This window comes from Pollachius pollachius (assembly GCF_949987615.1).
Source record: "Pollachius pollachius genome assembly, chromosome: 15".
Taxonomy (NCBI): Eukaryota; Metazoa; Chordata; class Actinopteri; order Gadiformes; family Gadidae; genus Pollachius; species Pollachius pollachius.
The window spans coordinates 20,242,267-20,249,051 of NC_136948.1; positions in this window are offsets into that span (position 1 = coordinate 20,242,267).

Consider the following 6,785-nt stretch of genomic DNA (forward strand, 5'->3'; position numbering starts at 1 on the left):
GAAATCCTAGTCCAATTGATTCCCGTTGAGGCGAGATGATATTAAGGGACTGATATTAATCTTTCTACAAAAAAAACGGCAAATGATTACATAATAGAAATGAAAATGGGAATAACAGAAGTAGTTGGAGCACAACATTTACAGGCTTTCGGGTAAAACGTGTCACTGAAGACAAGACCTAGACAAGACCTTAACCTGGTTATACTTTTAAATAACTTGCAGATATTGCAATCATAACTATACGAAAGTTGCGGGCAAAATCTATGCTCACAGGAGGGCAGACCGAATAGCGGCCATGTCAGTAATGAAAGCTTTGAGATTCATTACTAGTTTTACAAGTTACATCTGTGTGTCTAAAGTTATGAAGATGTCATTGTGTTTAATGTTACAGAAGATATAAGATAGAGTCTCTGAGTTTCATGTGAGATTTGGAAATTCTTGTCTATTCTGAGAACAAATTATAAAATTGAGTCTTTCGTCAAACAATTCCTAAAGTTAAAATTAGCAAGGGTTTGTGCCTGACATGAGATTAAGTTATAAACTGGAGTATAGGTGTCTGGTGTGAAAAGTGTTTGGGCATTTGCATCTCTGTTAGACTCCTGAATCTAGGTCTTTTGGTATCTGGGACAACACTCCATAATTAGCAGTAGTGTGATACACTTCCCAGTCAGTTATCCTAAGGCTGGCTTCTGCCATACCCAGTAACAAACGTCACAGTGCAGCTTGCCTCTCAACTCGCCCTGTACGCAAAACACACGGCCAAGGTGGGTGTGACCAAAGTGACGTATTGAAGAACAGGAAATGCCTTCCATTCTCAAGGTTAACTTGCTCCTGACCTACCGTACTACCTGTGTGCATTTCAAGACGAGTGGAAAATAGTTTGTGTGTGTTTGGATGTGGAGCAGTTCCCCTGGCACAAACTGAAAGGACACCTGAAAGTTTACCTGCTGTTTGGGACAGCTAAGAATACATAGGGACATTGAACTCTCTCCTCACTGGTTATATTGTGACATGGTTTCAAAAACACTTCATTTCCCACAATGCATGACTCAGATAGATTTTAGTATCCATTGTTTTAATGGTATTCTTGGGGGACAAAATAAAGTCTGACCTTAAAGTCAAACATTACCCTTTCTGTCAAACCTACAGCTTATTATTGCCAGAAGTAATACAAACTGCTTCCTGCTTACATGCAGATTTCAGACTATTAACCAGATAATAAAGGGAAACTATAATGCTTTGTAATTTGTACTGCTTAATACACACGTTGAGAATAATAAATCACAGCCTGCATCATTAAGGCCGTTTCGGCAAAAAAGTTGAACCATCAATGTTATTTTTTCTGGACAAATGGAGAACGGAAATGGTGAACGAATAATGTCAATGGTCCAACTTTTCTGTGATTTTTTCACAAAAATTGAGCTTATGTGATAGACATAAGCTAAAAACAAGATAAAAAAAAGAATATAAAGAAAAGCAAGATGGTCCCCCTTTAAACAAAGTTATATGTGACTATATGTGTTTTATATCACGTTATTAACAGAAGTTATCTAATCGGTACAGTTCTCTGCACATTGAACACAGCACACTCAAAGCTCAGCCCCCGAAGTGGCCTTAGCAGAGCTTGAGTTCTCAGGCCCCTGCCACCTCACAGAGATACCCCACATAACATGTTAGTTTACCTCCACTTCCAACTGCTGTTGGCTAACGTCAGAAACGGCTGTTATTGCTGAACTCCAGCCTAATTGGACGACAGCTATGGCCCCAGTGAGCTAACAGCGAGCTAATTAGCAGATAATCATATCATATACACCTTCATCATCGCAGCCAAGCAATGCTCCACAGAACAGGCCGTTACTCAAAATGTCAACATGCCAGATTGTTTTTTTTGTTTCCTTCACCATTTGTGTGAAGGAAATCTAGACCTTTTCAGTCTAGTTTGAAGGACTATATTCCATTTTTAAGCCTTCTTTTTGTTTCGTGCATATGTGTGGGAATGTGTGTGGAGGATGGCTGGTTTAGGCAGCCTCCCATCCGACTTGGCAAGCCAAGTCGGATGGGACCCCGGGTGAGGCTGCACACCTGTTTCACATTGAGTAATCAGTGTGCACATGTTAAACCAGACATCTCCACACACACTCAGGGAGAGATCTCCTGCTGGTATCATAAGCTGCAAACCGTACAATAAACCGGCTTTCAACACCATCATCCTGTGTCCTTTGTCTGGAGGAGCCCAGTCAAAGTCACATTGGTTGGGTATGGCAGCCGCCTAGGAGTTGACGTGCAACATGGATCTTGCTACAATATGTTTTCCATTTAAAAAAAACGTGTATCGTGCAAAGTTTTTTCTAAACCATTATAAATTCACCACTTACTTCCCAAGTATACTTGTGTTCATGTTCCAAATCCTAATCAACACTTTTTAAAACCCAGAATAAACACACAAGCACGCACCTTTTGACAGGGTTAGTGTTAGGTAACGTACGCTCATGAGCTGAACAGAGCTGATGGGAACCTTACCACACACACTGGCCATAGCACCTTACACCAAAATACTTTATTTTAATGAACAACAGAAATGTTTTGATGTAAATTACTGTAAAGCTAAAATTGTGCTTTATATTTTGCTCTAAAAAGTCTAATGTGTAGACTGAATCAAAATGACAAACAACGTCATACATATACGTATAATCTGACTCAGAATCGGACTTCTGGGTGAAAAAAAAAAAAAATTCTGGGATGATCTCAGTAGGTCATCAGCTGGGTGTAAAAACTGGGAATTTTTCCCAGCAGGCTTTGCACCATGCTGTTCAGTTTACAAGTGTGAAACAGTGATAATTATCGAAATGAGCTCAACATCTCGTATCTAATGAGGTGATTGTGAGATGGGCTCAGCAGAACACCAGCAAAGCAGAATATGAACTCCCAGGGAAAGGAGTATTACTCTATTACTCACCAGTGGAAACGAGAGGGTGATCCTAAATCAATGTTTAACAATGGGAGCCTCTATCTGTGGAGTTCTGGCTTGGCTTCACACACGCACACACACACACACACACACACACACACACACACACACACACACACACACACACACACACACACACACACACACACAGACACGCACACACGCACACACGCACACACACACACACACACACACACATATCCCACTACAGTTGGATCTGTTTGTGTTTGTGTGGTTAAGGGTCTCAGAACAACCTGACCAGCAGCATTGTGATTGGGGGGGCTGGCTCACTTTGATCATTTCCCCACCATGACAGTCCTCATTAAGCTGTCCTTTGTCAGCGAGCATCTTGTGTTTGACGTCGACTCATCAATATTCATGTTGTCCTACATATACAGCCAGACAGCGAGAATACACTATCTGATGAAAAAAAAATTGACATTAGTTAAGGCAGTTGTGAATTGAATTAGTCAATTAAGAGTTAACTAATGAATACCATTTACTATTGGTGTTCATGTTTACTATTGGGGTTTACGTCAACTAGACATAATGTCTAGTTGACACACACACACACACACACACACACACAAACACTCACACACACCTTGGTGAAAGTCTGGAACCATCCCAGGAATGTGTTCTCCTAACAGAGGAGGTCCAGCAGTGTGTCCCCGCCTGCTGTCATGTCCCATGTGTTGGCCGGCAGTGCAGGTCTATCAAGATAAGCCTGTCCAGGTCCCTCTTCCAGTCCAGTCTGCAGCGTGGAGACATGCCTGGAGAGCGTAACCCTAACCCCAACACCACCAGGCCTGGAGTTAAGATCACAATGTTTGTGGGAACTATGTCCTTTTTTTTTTATTGAAGTGGATGGATTTTTTTTTTTTTGGCAGCTGAAGTTTGACTCATCATTGAAATAGCCAAGCCTGGCCAAGGTCTGCAGAGTCGGAATTTCACAAAGTTCCCTTTTGATTCCAGGATTAGATGCTAAAATAAAACTTAAATTACTTTATATATATATATATAAATAAATAACATAACGTTATCCTGTGTTTCTATAAGGACAGTGCTTGATAACACTCAACAACATGGCTGGTTCACTATGCATACACTAAGCTGGGATACTTTCTTAATTTGAGGGCCCCTATACCAGGTGTTAGGCTGATCTGTCCTTCATTCACATGCCAGTTCAAAATCGGTCCGCTAATGATATCTCAAGTGGGAGCGTCAACAAAGATGTTTAATGGATAGATCAACTCCAGCCTCAACACCTACTGGTGAACTGGGCCCTTCAACGCCTTACTGAGTGACTAATAAGAATCACAACTACGTATAAACTGGATGAAATGCGATGGTTAGCCGTCATGTCACACTGAAAATAAACAGGTTTTAAGGTTATTGATAACAACTGAATGGACGAAAAACTCGATACATGGAGAATGTATTGGGAGGGAACTGTAGTGATAGTGTTAAAAGTTTTTTACAACAATCCTCCCTATTTGATTAGACTTTGATATAATTCCGTCCATTCAATACAAAAATCCCGTAATGACCCAATTTAAAACAATTATCTGAATAAATTCAATAAAATGGCTGTTTAAGTGATGACTTATCCCAGAGCTGCTTTCTCAGTACGATTCCTGTGACCTGTTCAATTGATTTCAGAGAGAAGTCAACTCCCACGGTTTCTTGCATGTTTGAGCGAAGTCTTCATTTACATAAAGCCTGATAATACTGTTTTTCCCAACCCTACACTGTAAAATTTGTTCTGTAAAATTACAGTAAAGTTCTGGCAGCAGTCTCGCCAGGTACTGTTTATTTACAGTAATATTATGTTAACCCTGTATAATATAAATATCAACATACAGCATGTCACTTTAATATTACATCAATATTAATCAATAGTAAAGTATGTGATATGATGGTTGATTATTTTATATTGAGTAACACGTTCATGTTCTGCCATGTTCATGCGCGTCACTGGTAAACCATACGTCACCAACTGGGCAACAAAATTTGGCTGTCACACCAAATTTGTACCGGGTGCCAAATTTGTACCGGGTACGTAATCCATACGTAATCCATTCCAAACCTGCCTGGCAACAGATGATCGCGGACGATCGCGTCGATTGACGTAGGAAGGTTCAAGAACATTCGCGTTTAAACACTCGGTTTACTACACATTAAACACAGAGGTTACTAGCTATATTCGATGAAACAATTAAATGCAATACAAATATAAAGTTAGGAACGCTAATAAATGTAATTTGTCACACCAAATTTGTACCGGGTACGTAATCCATTCCAAACCTGCCTGGCAACAGATGATCGCGGACGATCGCGTCGATTGACGTAGGAAGGTTCAAGAACATTCGCGAAGTCGTTCATTGAGTTCAAGAACATTCGCGAAGTCGTTCATTGAGCGCGACAAGACAGATAGCCCTAACTTTACAAATTAATAACTTCCTCTGATGTAAATTCACACATTGATGAATTGCTTGAACGATCATGGAGACTCCCACAATGCGTCTTTCACATCACTGTACTGTAAAACCTAAATACAGTAGGTTATTGTCTGAATTTCGCTGTAAATTTTACATCAGTCTTACAGTGTAGGTCTCCAATGACTAACTTTTTAACAAGCGTTCAGTGCCAATAGACCATAACAGTCGTTCTTCCATATGAGTGTGACATCCATTCAGACACAAGTATAGTATCTAGCCTATCTATGAGGTAGTCACTCAACAATTCTTCACATGCTGTGTTTGATTCACTTTTATATCTGTTTTGGAACCAAAACTATGACTAAGTCCATGGTTATAAACCAACGTTGTACTCATATGCTCATAGTCCTAAATTATATTTAGAGGGCCTAGGCTAGCATAATGCAAAGCAAAGCCCTATAGGCCTGTAAAATATTATAATTTCCTTCCGAGCATAAAAGACAGGAAACCAAGAAAAAAAAATATTTTAATTGACTCCGATCTATTCACTACAACAATATTTCCACTGGCAAATACTTATACTTATACAACGCCAATCAAAATAATTTGTTAAATGATACAATGATACAACACATCAATTCAGAGGCATTTGAAGTTTAAATATTGAGGAAATGTATCCAGTGCACAGATTACAAACGCAGAATATATTTACAGGTTAGAACCCTGATGAAATGTGTCTGTTGTAATGCAACTACAAGAGATAATAACAAAATGTCACGCACAATTCTTACATTCACAAAACATGGTCTTTTAGAATAATCGTATACAATCATCTTGCGAGTTATTAGACCACTGATTATAAAATATATAAAGTTAGAAGACTAGAAATGGGCTACATGTATAAAACAGAAACATAATACTTTGATGGTAAGAACGTGGCACTTTGAGATGTGCTGCTACAGTACGTACTGAATTTATTTAAACACCATTTACTGTACAGGAAAACATAGAAATTTAAACATTTTATCCTTTGACCACTAATTAAGATCTTTCAAAATCCTTACACTGTTATCGCATTTTTCCTTTATAACTTAGTTAGTTGTTTTTTTTACAAAGTATACAGTTAACTATCTGCAAGATTAAAAGTTTAAAAGGTTTAACCAAATCAAGTGGCTGGAAACTGTTTGGCATCACAAACAAACTGCTAATAAGTTTCCATTGCTTGTTGTTTTATCATCTACTGACCCAAGTTAATATTTTAGTTACTACTCCTGTGCTATTAATATGTATCAAGGTCAAGCAAAATACATAGACGCCCTTAGCTTGCTGGTCTATAATAAGCACACGTCAGTTAAAAGCTTAAGTAAGTAGAAATA